At 32.4% G+C, this 17,365-nt stretch overlaps 1 pseudogene; it reads left to right on the top strand.

Annotated features, from left to right (window-relative positions):
• Positions 1-1,930: 1,930 nt before the first annotated feature.
• LOC147069493 (glucose dehydrogenase [FAD, quinone] pseudogene) lies at positions 1,931-6,680 on the top strand (annotated as a pseudogene).
• Positions 6,681-17,365: the final 10,685 nt, after the last annotated feature.

Here is a 17,365-nt window from a genome sequence, read left to right as displayed (position 1 = left end):
TTTACAAGAATGCAACAATATAATAATAGTTTAATAATGCAGTATGCATGCGTTTTATAACCATAATATGATAAACGACTAAACGTGATGACATGAAAAATTAATACCCACTTTAGTCATGTACTAGGGTAGTGTTCTTCAACCTTTTAAAACACCTGCGGCCCAGCGAAAATATATAGAATTTCATTTATTATATCTTATGTTATAAGATTTTTGGTTAGTGAGATATCTGATTGTGGTACTTTGTAAGCAAATTTGATAAACATGGTTGCAATTTCTATATATTGGCAAAAAATATAATGAAATTTCATTATACATGGCAATGCTGATTTAGCGGTTTGGGATATGGGAATTCCCCGATTCCCTCGGTTCAAGAACACTGGATTAGAGCATCCGTGTACAAAACCGTACTAGACGTATTATGTTGTGTATAGGGTACGTTTGCACGCGCTGCGTAGCCAACGTCGACCACGTGCGACAAGGTCTGTCAAAAAGGTGTATATACTTTTTTACCGATACTTACATTACTATACACCGCGAAGGGTCTAGGACGATTTGGCACCGGACAACTGGACGCCATGGAATTCGAAAATAAATAGACGTTAGGTACATACATAGGTACTTTAAAAAAAATATTCAATATTATTATTTATATTTCAATGATTATATTATGATTTAATAGTTGGTGAGAATGTAAATATGCAGACGTAAACAATGATTTAATTGTGCATATGTTTAAATTACAACGAAAAAAGAGTTTTTTATTTTATATAAAGCCTTAGGCACGGTAATTCTCAATCCGCGATAAAGAATACATTATGTTAAGACTAAAATGAATTTAAACTACTAAGTAGTAGATAGAAACTGATTAAAATACCTCGTCTACACGTATCTACGACAGTGCGGCGTCCAATTGTCCGGAGGCCAGTCGTCCCATTCCCACCGCGAACGCCAAGCGGTAATGCGTCGGTTTATAATATTTATTAATATCTATTTCTCGTAAAAACAAAAATCTGTTAATACAACCTCCACTCCGTAGAGCCCCAAATGATCCTCTTTGGATCCATTTTATGTGTACGTCTTAAATAAATTTTAATTACCCTAAAACAGAATTAAGTGTGTTATTTCAAGATTTCTCCACATTTTGTTCACTATTTACATACATTAGCAAGATAAGGAAAATATTATTTAGTATACATATTTATTATTGATTTGTGAATTTCAGGTGCCGCAAAGTTAGTCGCCTCGAGTGGACTGGGGCCGCTTTGTGAGCAGGGGTGCCTGATGTAGGATGGTGAGACGAAGGGGGTTGCGGTCGTTACGGCAGGGAACCGACCACGCAGACAACAGCACAAGACCGCCCGATATAGCAGTTGACAACATCTGACTTCTGGTGACAGTTAATGAAAAATGAAGAGAGAAATATAAAAAGTGTATGATTGTACAACAGTCAGTAGTGAATAAGTAAGAGGTGTGGTTATACAGAAGCTATAAACACTAAGAAAAGAATAATTTTAGAAGACAGAAGATTAAATATTTAAAAAAGTGAGTCTCATATTTAATAAAAACCTCAATATTCAAAAGAAAATTTAGCAAGAATTAAATGAAAAACTTGAGGTTTTATAGAAAGCGTAATTAAAATACATGTACTAAAAAATTATAGACGAACTCTACTAAAAAAACGCAGCAAGACAAGAAAACCTTAACACCAGATTTAATGAACCAAATTAATATCGGAAAGAAGCGAAATGATCAATCGATGTAAGAGTTTAACATAAAGAAGTATTGCGAAAATCTCTAGCAAAGAAAAACAGGTCTAGACAAAAATTGTACTGAAGAAAAACGTCTAGTCAAAAAAATGAGACGTAGAATTTGTTTACAGAACGATTGTATACAACGCTAAAACACAGACAGAATAAAATTATCCATAATGGGTGTGGGTATCTTGATAGCATCGACTGCTCTGAAGACAGTAGGAGTGACCAGCCTCTGGTTAATACCTCTTCTTCTCGGAGCTCTGACGTTTCATAACTACGACAGCCACGATCCTGAGAATAGGGTCATTGACAAGCAGCCTCTTCTGGAGTATGACTTCATCGTCGTCGGCGGTGGATCAGCCGGCGCAGTGTTGGCGAACAGGTTGACTGAAGTGCCGGATTGGTCAGTGCTGCTGATGGAAGCGGGTAGGTTCATTTTTTTAGTATTCTAATACTTATTAGGTGATGTTCCTCAATTAAATCAGTGTTGGCTAAATGCTTTCCTCTACCATCTGCACCCTTCAAATAGTGTTGGAAGTATCTCAGAATAAACTGCTCTAGATACTGGTTGTGAATGACGTACACATGATTGCTGGTCCTGGTTTGACTTAAATTCTTACTGCTTCGGTAAAGCCTAGTTAAGAATAGATTTTCTGTCTCACTATACGAAGCCGAAAATTTACTAAAAGCGAAATAATTTCCTCTCGTAAAAATTAGATCGCAATAGTCAAAAAGCCTCTCTTCAGGTTCATGCGACATATGAGAACACTTCTAAATGATGTGATCAGCACCCTGTGATTCGCTACTACGTGGATGCTTTATCTTTCAAACCCCCCCCCCCCCACACCTCGCTCCATTCGCAATTTACAATGATGATAATATTACTTATAATATACACAAACAGAAGAGTTTGGTACGTACATTTGATAAAGTTTACTAGAGAACAAGGACGTGTCATTTCGAATAATTAATGTTCATTAATAGAACATTCTCTTTACGAAAAAAATAGGGCACAAAAAACCGATAGCCAGAATTAACGCCATTTCACGTAAAAACTACTACGCCGTAATTATATAGGATTCCCGTAGTTTAATTAGTAAAGCACATTGACGCGAATCCAGTGGTTATAGGCTCAAGTCTCATCGGTCGTCGTATTTTTTCAATAATTTGAAAGATCAATATAATGAGTGTTACATTTTCAAATTTTGTGAATTATTCGTTGAATAAAAGAAATAGTTTTTTCATTGATAGATTTAATATTTAATTATGGCGATTGCCGATAACCGTCGTGGGTCCCAGGCTCGAATCCAGGGCCTGGCAAGTGCACATATTATTTTTCAATTTGTGTATGTGTCGGAGTATAGACCTAATAGTTTGAGCAAGTGGCTGACATCCATTTCTCGTAAAAACAAACCTTCACTCTGTGGAGGCCCATATAATCCTATTAGGATCGGACATGGTCGGATATAATATTTACAACAAAAACTTGAAAATCATAAAACCATAACGTCCAAAGCATTAGGCACCTGACAAATCTTAAATTGTATTTTTCAGATAGTACCTATTCTTTACACTGGCTTCCGGTACAGATACAATTCCAATTTATTGTTTTTAAGATGCTAAGCATTTCGATAGACTTTTTTCATAATATCTAATCTTGTTCTCTAAGTGCATCAACCTAATCGACCTAGCACTTGTGCCCAGTGTAGTTGAACGGCATTGGATTGGTTGTCCGAATTTACGACATTTTTAAAATTCGTTTACCAGAAACCGTAACCAATGAATTGTTACAACTAAGTAAACGTTAAATTTCTTGAAATGAATTTCTATTGCCGATTCCTGTGACTCACGTGGTAGAAACTTACCAATATAGTACTTACAGTAAAGCAGTACAACACTGAATAGGTAATTCGATTTGAGAACAACATTAAAATTTGTAGATGAACTTTAGCTTAACAAGAAGTCATTACATTTCAGTAACAAGGTGCGGATGTAGGCTGTTAAGGTGACGCATCAGTGAAACGCCAAATAATTTTCAACTGTAGGCGCGACGAAATTTTGGACTCGCTCGCATTCAGTGAGAGAATGTCGAGTCAGAAACACGTCACTTTGCTGCGTGATGGCGACGGGTCAATTAATTCTAAAATCTTGTAAAGATGACTAAAAACGTTACCCATTTACTTTAAAAAGAAAACATGTCAATGAATATATTATTATTGTTACTAATAGAACAATAAACAGAACATAAAATGGACGTATGTTGGATTTATATGACAAATAATATTTCGTTTGACAGGCGTCATTTGCACCCGCGACCCACAATCCGCGCATCGCCTAGCAACGATCTTTTTAGACTGTGCCTCAACTAATGCATGGCCTTAAGATTCGACAAAAAAAGTGCACACTAAACATTGTCAGTAATAATACATCATTTCATTGAACTAAGAATACAATTTTTAGAATGTGCTAGGGTTAGATTTTAAAATGTTATTAAACCATAATTGCATATGTATCTGTCAAGAATAGTGCACATTTTTTCAATGATACTTGTTTGTTTTCATTAAATTATGAATACATATTACAGACGGTGTTAGTAAGTTTTTTTTTCAATTCGTTATACCCTGAACCTACACTAAACCGTAATCGATAAAAAATATTCTTTTATAATTCTATAAAATATCTAAAATTATGTATGGTTTAATAGCACAGTTTTAAATATTTTATAGATAAACGAATATTTGTTTACTAGTATCGACTGTGTATTAGGCAAGGTTTAATTGAAATTTAAAACTAACACTATCTACACAAATTATTGTAGTTTTAGTTCAATGAAAACAGATACGTTGAACTGACAAAGTTTAGTGTGCACCATTTATTTTTGTTGGGTCTTAGCAGCCTACCCTCATCCATCGCTTTGGGTTGGCCGTACTTCTTTCGACATTTAGCACATTAGCAAAAAATGCTACATATTGTGTTGTGAAAATCTTGATTTTGTAATAATTTGTAAAGTTCAGTATATGTAAATAAATAAATTTGAATTTAAATTTGAACGCCTCTACCAGTGGAATACATACGTCACTCATAAATGGATACAATCATCTGGGGAATGAAATCTTTGCTTAATATTATAATTATTCACTGTCAGTCGTTATCACAGTGTCACATGTACCTACCTACTATTACTATATAATATTGTATAGTAGGTAATAATTACCGTTCCATAAATTATCTGACCTTCCTAAAATATATTTAATTACTTCTATATCTCATACATAATAAAATATGGTTTCAGGTCCAGACGAGAACGAGGTGTCAGATGTCCCATCACTGGCAACGTACCTACAGCTGACCAAGTTGGACTACCAATACAAGACAGAGCCTACAGGAAAAGCCTGCCTTGGAATGAAGAAGGGGAGATGCAACTGGCCTCGTGGAAAAGTCCTCGGAGGATCGAGCGTCCTTAACTACATGCTTTACGTGCGGGGAAACAGGCACGATTACGAACAGTGGGAGTCTTTCGGGAATCCTGGATGGGGATACAGAGACGCCTTGAAGTACTTTATGAAGTCTGAAGACAACAGGAACCCATATTTAACAAGGACCAAATACCATGGCAAAGGTGGATATATGACTATACAAGAGTCACCTTGGAGGACGCCGTTAGTCGCAGCGTTCGTCCAAGCAGGGACAGAATTAGGTTATGAAAATAGAGATATCAATGGTGAAATCCAAACTGGATTTATGATAGCCCAAGGAACTTTAAGAAGAGGTTCCAGATGCAGTACAGCAAAAGCTTTTCTTAGACCAATTAGAAGTAGAAACAATTTACATATATCTTTGAATACTTTTGTTTTGAAGATTTTAATTCATCCAATGACTATGCGAGCATATGGAGTAGAATTTGTGAAGAATGGTAGAAAACAAGTTGTAATGGCAAGAAGAGAAGTGATATTATCGGCTGGGTCGATTAATACTCCTCAACTGATGATGTTATCAGGATTAGGTCCAAAGAAGCATCTTCAAGAGGTTGGGATACCTGTATTAAAGAATCTAGCAGTGGGTGAGAATTTACAAGACCACGTGGCTATGGGAGGTCTTTCTTTCTTAGTGGATAAACCAGTATCTATCATTCAAGACAGATTGCAGGCTTTCCCTGTCACAATGCAGTACGTTTTGAGAGAACGCGGCCCGATGACAACATTGGGAGGAGTCGAAGGATTGGCGTTCGTAAATACGAAATACGCCAACGAGTCTGGTCTTTGGCCAGACGTTCAGTTCCACATGGCTCCAGCTGTTTACAGTTCAGATGCAGGAGCACAGGTCAGGAAAGTATTAGGCCTGACTGAAGAAATTTACAACGAATTTTGGAGACCGATCACAAATATAGACGCTTGGACGATAATGCCACTTCTGTTACGTCCAAGAACAAGAGGATATGTCCGTTTAAAATCATCAAGTCCTTACAGGAGTCCAATAATAAATCCGAGATATTTTGAAAACGCTTTCGATGTAGCTACGCTAGTTGAAGGAGCAAAGATTGCGTTAAAAGTAGCTGAAGCAAGCCCGTTCAAACAGTTTGGTTCAAGACTGTACATGAAATCTTTACCGCCTTGTAAAAAGTATAAGTTTCTTTCAGACGCTTACTTCGAGTGTCAAATGAGGACAATATCCATGACGATATACCATCCAGTTGGAACAGCTAAAATGGGACCATCTTGGGATAATACTGCAGTAGTAGATCCAAGACTCAGGGTATACGGAGTAAAAGGACTTCGAGTTATTGACGCTAGTATCATGCCAACGATTGTGAGCGGGAATACTAATGCACCAACGATAATGATTGCCGAAAAGGGAGCAGATATAGTCAAAGAGGATTGGTCGCGATTGATGTCATACAGAAAACTAGAGAAACGGCAGTTTTGAAAGTGTAAATAAAACAATTTAATCAGTGCCAAATCGTAGTTAATAGGGCAGAACGGGTCTCGAACTAAATGTACTATTAATTAGGGATTGCAATACCGAATGAAAATGTGAATACCGGTTTTTCGGTTTTTATTATTGAATACCGGTATTTTTTAAACATTAAAAAAACAGAAGTAGGTGCTTATCAATAAATTTCGCTATTAAAATGTTTTAAATATAAATTTATAGCAAAAACCTACATTTATTATGTTGACATTTAAAATACATATTGATCATAATTGTAGAACTAGTGATTTTTTTACAAATAATTTGAATATATTGATAATTTTAACTAAACCCCTCAAAAGTTCATCAAGCGCAAATAAGTCCGGCTGCAGGAAAAGCTTCTTAAATTCAACGATTGTACAGTCATCAATAATTGTAGAATAATTGAACAATTTTGTCACGGATGTTTTATATTTCGAAATAATATTATGATAATTCATCGCGACAATTACTTATATAAATATATATTATGATGAAATATGTTTTATTCACCTCTGTTGGATTCACTCAATATATTTGCATTTTAGCAGCACATAACGTATAAGTAATTCATTTTCAAAAACGTAAACGAGTGTGCTTTCTTAATACCGACATTTCCGGTATTTCGGATTTTTAAAATCGGTAATTCGGTATTGATAAATACTGGAATACCGATATTGCAATCCCTACTGTTAATCAATTGGTTTCGTGTTTGGCTAAAAACGTTTTTTGAAGACAATAACAATTCATTAAGAAGCAAAAACTGTATTGCTACGTGTGGGAATCTAGTTTTTTCTTGTCTTTGTTTTTAATTGCTGTTATATAATTACGAAATGTGATTCGTGTATGATTTAATAGAACTGAAGTCACGCGGTCTCGTGAGAAAACTGAATTGTTGAAACGAACGATATTGAAGTGAGTGTGAGTCAGACAATTAAAAAACGTGTAATAAAATTATTGCCAGTATGCCATTGGAATTAGGTGTAATAAAAATTTAAACCTGTTTAAACAAAATATGAACGATAAATCAACGAAACACTGTGTAATATTAAAATATTTGTATGTATTTTTAGAATAATTATTAGTAACTATGTCAGTCAATTCTATAATGTAAGTAAGGGTTCAATCAATAATATAATCGTCACTGTTCTGGCAGAAGACACTAATTCGAAAAAATAACAAATTGAATTAGTTATACCAAAATGTTCCTTATTTCAAACATTACCGTCTGGAAACCTTCTTAATAAATAAACAGTCTTTATTTTAAAGTTATCCTTTTTACGATTACTTAATAAACTCACATGATAGACCATTTCAAACATTTTAACAACTTCAAAGTCAAATTACTCAAAACTAGTATTCTCCAGTTAGTGTGTTCTGCCAGAACAGAGACGGTATTCAACCCTCGAGAAAACTCTTCACTCTCGGTGCCCGCGGGAGGCAAATCTGCTGACGGTGCAAAAAATTGCGGTATTTAATTGAGATTATCTGGTACCCACTATTATTATAGTCAGTCTGTGACACAAAGCTGTAAACTTGAATAGTATTACTTATTATCGAAGGGTGGAGGTAGGCTATTAATATCTGTCATAAATAGTATTTGTTTTTGTTGAACTAAGACTACAATTTACAGGTGATGTTGGTTATTTTTTTTAAAATCAATTAAGCCCTGCCTAACCATATTTTGGGCGATACGAAAAATTTTTGCACACTTTTTCATTCATACTTATTTGTTTTCTTTGGATTAAGAATACATATTACACATATTGTTGGTTAAGAGCATACAAGCAAGTGAAACGGCAAATAATTTTCAACAGTAGGTGGGACGAAATTTTTCACTCGTCACCAATCGAAGACCGACAGTCGAGGTGTAAGCACGTCAATTTGTTTTGTGATAGCGTCGGAGGAATATATTCTTAAATCGTGTAAAGATGAATAAAAAACGTTACCCATTTACTTGAAAAAGAAAACATGTCAATGAATATACTATGATTATTACTAATATAACAATAACATAACATTAAATGGACGCATGTTGAATTTTTATGAAAAATTATAGTTCATTCGGCTCGCGTCATTTGCACAATCCGCGCATCTCCTAGTCACGATCTTTTTAGAACAAGCCTCAACTGAAGTATAGCCTTATTTAAAATTCATTAAGCCCTGCCTAAAACAAACTATAATGGATAAAAAATATTTTTCTATCTATAAAATATCCAAAGTTATGTATGATTTAATTGCATAATTACTATAGATATTTTATAGATAGACGAGTATTTTTTGACTCTGATCTATTATGGCTTGGCTTCGCAGGTTTTAATTGAATTTTAAAAACTAACCGACAGGATCTGTAAATTGTAGCCTTATTTCAACGAAAACAAATAGGAATGACTGACAATATTTAGTGTGCACTATTTATGGCGGATCTTAAAAGCTTACCTCCATCATCATTACTAGTTATTGCTCATACTTCGAATCCAATAATATGGTAAACTGATTGTAGAAAATTATGACTGTCATATTAAAATAAATAATAAAAATTTGAACGAAATAATATGCAATCGAAAATCTTTATTTATTGCGAACAGCTTGGTTATTGCATTCACAGATAATCAATAACTAGTAACTTCGTAATTCGCAATTCAGTACTGACAGTGAGGCGGCCCTCGTAGTCTGTGGCGCTACTCTGGGTTCGAGTCTGAATATGTGAGGTCACAATAAATGTATGTGTTTTCTCAAAGTCGGCGTGTTTGTGATTATTGTGTTATATTACTAATTACACTACTGTCATTGGGCCTCGTGTCCTGTTGAAGTGTATAAACAATAGTGAAATGATGATTTCAAAATCTGCTTTGATAAGTAACTGCTTGTTAGAATTTACCAAACACTATAATTGTATCATTGATTAATTCACTCGCTAGTGGTGTTATGTATACATCTCTGTGCAAAAGAAAACGGCAGATAGGTCTAAAATCATAAAGACTATTTTAAAATATATCGCACCCCCAGACCTACACTGACATAAGTCAAATCTAGCCATTTTCCAGGAGAGCCGAAACAAACTTTTTGAACCGTGTTTATGATACTTGATTTAATGTCTAATGGCTTTACAATGTCAATTTTTTTTTTGTAGAATTGGAAAAATATATTTATTTCTAGTGGCATTAATTTTAGAGTATCAGAGTTACTGGAGTGTTCTTCTCGATATTTGACTCAATTTATTTAAAATAACACTGGAATTAGGGGTATATCACGTTAAATATTTTTTTAGAGATACGCCAGTGTTCTCCTGAGATAGAGAAAAATAAATGTAATTGAACTGTTTTCATAACTCAAAACAGCAAAATTCAGACTGACGTCAGTGTAGGTCTGGGTGCGATATGGACTGCTATGTTCCTGTGTGAAATTTACCAATTCATAACATTGGTTCAACTCTTTCTTCCATTTATACATAATAATGGTAAATTCAATATATTCAATTCGTTGCACAATTTTTAAGAATCATTTCCATTTATTATTATATTAAATTATATATTAAATAATCTAATAATATATTAAATTATTTTTTTTACACACCGATATGTGTATTTACTATCTAGAATTCTAATCGCCAGCATTACCGACACACAGAAATTGCAGATAATTCAACTTTTATTGCTAATGGTTTCAACCTCCAAGAACTTCTCATTTTTTGTAACACTATAAAATGCCATGATATCCAATTATAGTAATGTATCCAGTGATATATAATAGTAAAATTAGTGAGCCACTCAGAGAAACACTCAGATTTAAGAAAAGCACACATATGTATTGTGACCTCACAAGGGAATCAAACTTTGAACCACCCAGAATGAGATGCCAGTGCTTTACGCAGTGTACTACGACTCGAGGGTCGTATTTATTTGGTCGATCAGAGATCAAAGAGCTGCTTCCCAATGGACTTATTGAATTAAGGAGGTCACGGTATATTCACTAGCACAAACCCTACGTGTCGCTGAATGCCAAGATCTATAAGGTCGCAAACCTTGGTCACAAGGTCCCGAAGAGGTAATGATTCAATTGGACTGGATTTATATAAAATAACTTAATTAGTATACTGCCATTACGAATTATTCATAACAGTCAAAAACGAAGATACATTATAATATCGTCAATTGAAAGTTGAAACTCACATAACTTAAAAAAATATCTTCATCAAAATTACAATTTGTGTTCACTGCATTAACTGCAATGTTAATACATGTCATAAATATGAGAATCACATATCTATTCACTACGATTTTGGACTCACATACAGGAGAAAACCATTAATTACTTTATTTTATATAAACCTACATGAGGAATAAAATAATGATGAATCAAGATTTCTCCTAAACATGAAAACACCATTAGATATAACGTGAGTTTTATATTTCAGTTGACGATAAAATGATAACTTGACAATGTCTTTGAATAATATAGCTACTGCCAAGACAAAGATTATATGAATAACTTCACCATTTCTAATTGTTGACATAGCTGCTTCAGTACAACAGCAAGACAAGTCAAAATATTTTTTTAAGATTTATTAAGTACTATAAGATGTAGTTTTTATTATTTTACTTACTTTAAGTGCAATATTTAAATATGCCAAAATAATTGTAAAAAGTGTTATTTTGTAAAATTTATTATATAACAAGCAATTTATTCATGTTATTTCTTGTTATATTGTTAGATTATCATCGTGCGTTCTTCTGCCTTCTTTTCACGACGTTTCGGGCAAGTTGCAGATCCATTCTCAAGAAGTCCTCTGCATCGAGCCGGAAACGGCAATGAGAGAAGGAGGAAGACACACAACTAATACGAAAATAAACAACTCTGAAAGTATCAAACAATACACAATCATATGTCGTGTTTGTTTTAATTTAGTTCATTGAGAAAACTGTCAAATTTTATGAAAATTTACGATACCAATCAAAAATAAATCAAAGGTAACTCTTATTAAAATTGTGTGATTAAATTTCTATTCTATTTTGACTTTTGTTAGTATTGTACCGAGGCAACAATATTTATTTACTTATTATTAGATAATAATATTCCGAAGTTCTCAAATTATATAATAATAAATTCTTCGATAAAACCTTTTTTTGACTTGTGTTGGTATTGCACCGAAGCAACGCTATTATATATTAATACTATTATATAGGTAGTTATTGAATTTTAGGGAAATGAATTCTTTAATAAAGTATAGCTCTTATAAATATGGTAGACGATGGCAGAGAAAAGATGTAACAACAATCATAAGACCTATATCATAAAATAGAAAAATATGTTAACAGTTGTATTTATAAAATATATGAATAACAATGTAAATATTAAATTGTAAATATTGTACATTAAAGGTGATACAAGTAATAAGTCAACTACTTAGGCTGTTTAGAGCTCCTTTGAACTATGTCATATTTTGTAAATAATTGATTATCAATGTTATAAAATTATCAAAAACACTGACTATCCATCTTATATAAATTTTAAAAGGGCGGTGTATTATATAAAAAAATGATTTCACGTGACTTGTTTCTATTGATATTACGTATCGTCGCCGCGCTTGCAAAATCCGCTATGTAAAAAAACACAACTGTTCAGGAGAAGGAAAAAACTGATTTATTCAACAATGACTCACGTTTTTTTCAAAGTAAGTAAACCGAAAATTAGATCCCTACTTCGGATTCAGTATAAATGATATTTTATAATACAATATTTAGCACTTTGGTCGTAATATTTTTTTTTGTGGCTGAAAGACACATAGCTGATTTTATTTGGGTCTTTTAATCCGCTTTGTGGTTGGGGCAGCACTTAGCGGATTGTAAGTACTTACGTGTATTTTAGACAGCGCATTTTACACCGGGTTTTTACAATGATAATTCCATAATTGAATGATGTTTGACTTTATGCGTAAAACATCTTTAACAAAGCCAATAGTCTGTTTTGAACAAACCTTTATCTTCCCAACCAAAATTTGACATATAAATAAGTAATTATCAAGTGAAGGGGGAATAAAAATATGTGTTCAGAGTGGGATGGATAAATAATTAAACAAATTTGACAAATGACGTTTTATTTATCGAAATAAGAAAAAAATGGTAACTAGTATTACAAACCAAGTAATATTCTTAAGCAACACAAGATACATAATAATCATCTTAACATTTTAACAAAACAAATCAACCTCTTAATAATGCCTATTAATAAACAGTCATAATGCCTACCTACTAGTAAACTAAACTTTATTCTTATAACTATTGTTATATTTTAAAAAAATAAAAAAGGTAAGTAGGTAGGTACCTAAGTTATTAACAAAATTAGTATTTGAGATTATCGTAAAAGAAATGATAATCTCGATGCATAGATAACTTTAGGGATTGTAATTTTTCAAACTTAGACTTGTCAATTTTTTTCGGTTCTGTGTAAATTCACACTGTTTTTATAGCTTAAATATTATTTTTCGGCGAACGTAAATAATCAACTATAATGCACTAGTGCTGCAAGCACAGAAAAGATATGAGTTCCCTGGCTGCAAATCACAACAAGACTGACCATAAAACGCGCGTTTTGAAGCAAGACTCGGCACGCAAACTCCGGTATGTGTCATTAACAGGCGCAATAGTAAGTTGTTTTTCCTTTAATTTAAAATGCGATATGTGAACGGACTCTTCATAGAGTATTTTGAAGCCATTTTTTAAATGAAAATACATAGCTTGTTTTGAATTTTTCTAAACTAGCTTTGATATTAGAAAACGGGTTTTACGGGCCTATCCGCTGTGTGTTGTTCTATCACATAGCGTAAAATACCAATTTTCGCAAAAAAATGTTTGTCGGATTTTGCAGGCGCAACGACGGTATGTACATTTTTTGGTCCACTAAATTGCAAAATTATACTTAGGTAACTAGAGCTCTTTAGTACCTACCCTTAAATCCTTAAGTAATTATACTACTGCGTTAAACTTATGCTGACCTGCATATGTAGAACGCACTTGTAGTAAGTACACGATACGGTTGTGCGTATGCGTTTTACAAATACGCAGATCGCATGCGTTGGACGCAATAAAGTAATTTTGTTTTCGTATCTGGGTGGGTAGGTACTAAATATTACATGCCCCTACATGAACGCCATGGCACTGACTTGGATAGTAAAACTAGGTATTCAATGGAATACTTAGAAATGTGCGCATTTGATATTTTTTAAAACAAATAATGTATCAAATAAAGTGTTTGTAAATAAAGTTAATAATTTTGAAGATAAATAAAGAATAAATATTTTTTCATGGTTATTTTATTTATTTATGTACCTATTATTTTCCTTTACATATTATACTTACTGTGACAAAATTATTAAAAGACTATATAATAATATATTAGGTTTGCAAAAAGTCGATATGGCAAGCAAAAATATTACTTGTATTTTTTTGTAATATTAATATTTGTAATTTTATCTGTAAATGTAAATAATAAAATACAAAATACAATCTACTGCGAGACAGTGACATCTGTGGACTCGGATTCAAACAAATATGAACGCACCAAAAACCTGGTGGACAAAGGCCTAACTAAGCCAATAAATAACGAAGAACAATTTTATTATTATGTCGTGATAATTTAAAATTTACATTTTATAAGTGTTTCAATTAAGGGGGAGAGGCATGCTAGCAGAGAACCTAGCGGAAAAATACAAAGCTTGCAATTTGAGATTTTTTTTTGATAATTTACAATTTTAACTGTATTAATTAATAAATATTATGCAGGATCTGAAAACATTAAAAAGATAAACTTACAATTGTAAAAAATGTAATGAAATGTGAATTCGTTGCGGGGTCACATCTTATTACATTATATTTTATGGTCATATTTATTATTAAAATTTAGTTTATTAAGTTTTCAATTTTTTGTCGTTTAGATTTTTGACTAATTCATCGTTTTAATATTTTTTATATTTATTTTAAAAAAAACATCGATTTTTATAAAAATATAAATGTGTATAACATGAAATCCTTTTTATATACATCACACATTTTAGAAACATGGATGATAATGATAATATTGTGATCACACCAATAAATAATTTCAAGCTACACCCATTTTCATTCTTAGGAAAAATCAATGTTTTTTTTTTATTTTGAATAAAATACATTTAATAAGATGATAACTTTTAATGAATGCAAATTTCATGACCTTTTTAATGTAAGTCTTTTTTTGACCATGTCCGATCCTAGAAAAATCTCATGGACCTCGTTTTTTTCAACATATACCTATTTGTTTTTCACGAGAAATGGATGTTTGCCATTTACTCTAAGGTGACTAAAAACAAACATTGAAAACAAGATATTTATTTGCCAGACCCAGAATTCGAACTTGGGTCCCATTACATTATAACATGGCGAGTTAGCCACTCGGACATCGTGGGTGTGTTAAGTAATAGTAATTTTACTTTAAAATGTAACAAATAAATACATTGCATTAAATCGCAAGTTTCTTATTCTGTCGTCAGAAGCCCATATAGCAGGCAGATATTTCTACCTACCAGCTACCTACCAGAGGCACCAGTGGGTCTATTCTATACTTATCGAACACTAAATTGATAAATAGTATCAAACTTAGGGTAGGTTTGTATCAAAATATTAGCACTTATTGTAACAATTACACGAAGCCGGTTTTTATTGTTGCAATAAGTGCGATATTTTAACAGCAGCAAGATAGGTGCTGTTAAAATATAGCACTTATTGCAACAATAAAAACCGGCTTCGTGTAATTGTTACAATAAGTGCTAATATTTTGATACAAACCTACCCTAAGTTTGATAATATTTTTCACTTTATCACTTTAGCGGTCGATAATCATAGAATAAACCCACTGGCGGAAAATACGAAGCTTGCAATTTGAGACATTTTTGGATAATTTACAATTTCTTTAAGTCAAAGATAAACTTACAATTGTAATAAAAAATCTGAATTTGTTACACATTTATGTCCACAGTTACGTTATTATTACATTACATTTAATGGTCATATTTATTATTAAAATTTAGATTATTAAATTTTCAATTTTTCCTCATACAGATTTTTGACTAATTCATAGTTTTAATATTTTTTATATTTATTTTAAAAACATCGATTTTTATAAAAATATAAATGTGTATAACTTGAAATCCTTTTTAAATCCTAAATATAATGTAATAATAACGCAACTGTGGACATAAATTTGTTACAAATTCAGATTTTTTTACAATTGTAAGTTTGTCTTTGACTTACAAAAAAAATATTTTTCTTTTTAATGTTTTCAGATACATATTTGTTAATTAAAATCTACAGTTGAAATTTAAATTATCAAAAAAATGTCTCAAATGTCAAACTTCGTATCTTTCCGCTAGGTGCCTCTGGTAGGTAGAAGCATCCCCCTTAAATAACATTGCGAATAAAAATTGGAGTATTGTAATCAGGGAGAGGGTATTATACTACGTAGTACAATTTAATGATATTTGGATTCAAATCAATTGGGTTTAAAAATAAATAAAATATGATATTCTATAGACTGTCAACATTGTGTAGTTTCGGTAACCCAATCAGTTGTGATTCAGAGGATATGGTTCTATCTAATATTTTTAATATATATTATTGACATGACATAAACTACCATTAACGCAGGTAGTAAGTAATATGATATTTATATTCAAAATAAAAAAAAGTTATAATCGTAAATAAGTAGCAATTAAAAGCAAAGATAACGACATCCTAATTTATTGTATATCGCCCACATAAAGAAATCTTTCCTAATAGCAGGTAATATATTTGCTAATTATAATATACATACGGAAAAGTTTTGTTTTTAACAATTAATGACTACATAATGATTATCAAACTTGTTTACTTAGGAATTTTGTCGTTATATAAAATAAAATAAATTTAATAATTCGTATTTCTGGTTTCGTGTCCGAATTAAAGACCTTAAAACGAGGGACATTGTGACATATTAACAACCAAGCTTATTATTTCGTCTGATTAAGGATGATTGTTTTAAATAAAGAAATAGGTATTTAAAATAGCCGAAATCCGGTTTGAGATGGTTTTTAGACTTTGCTTCTAGTAGCATCAAAAATAAACTATGATACAAAAACACGGTGAGTATTGGGGGTTACATCAGAAGGCTGGAGTGGACCCTTTTTGAGTTGCTCCGCTCCAGCTTCGCTCCGGGACCTGATAATTGCTCCAGCTCCGCTCCAAGGTCTGCTCAGCTCCAGGCAAAAAGTTTTAATATGTATTATATCGTCTCTGTTCTGGCAGAACACACTAACTGGAGAATACTAGGTTTCAGTAATTTGACTTTGAAGTTGTTAAAATGTTTGAAATGGTCTATCATGTGAGTTTATTAAGTAATCGTAAAAAGGATGACTTTAAAATAATGACTGTTTATTTATTAAGAAGGTTTCCAGACGGTAAAGTTTGAAATAAGGAACATTATGTCATTTTTTCGAATGAGTGTCTTCTGCCAGAACAGTGACGATATTATGTAAGTACACAAATGTTAAAAAATAAGTAGTTTTTAAACAAGGTTCAATAATGGTCCTTTTCATTATTAATTCTATTAAACAAAATTGTCAACAGCAAATCATCTTTCACTATCTGCCTCTT

This window comes from Rhyacophila brunnea, unplaced genomic scaffold, assembly GCF_057557595.1.
Source record: "Rhyacophila brunnea isolate RB1 unplaced genomic scaffold, BYU_Rbru_1.0 scaffold_23, whole genome shotgun sequence".
Classification (NCBI taxonomy): Eukaryota; Metazoa; Arthropoda; class Insecta; order Trichoptera; family Rhyacophilidae; genus Rhyacophila; species Rhyacophila brunnea.
This window is presented reverse-complemented; position numbering and strand designations above follow the sequence as displayed.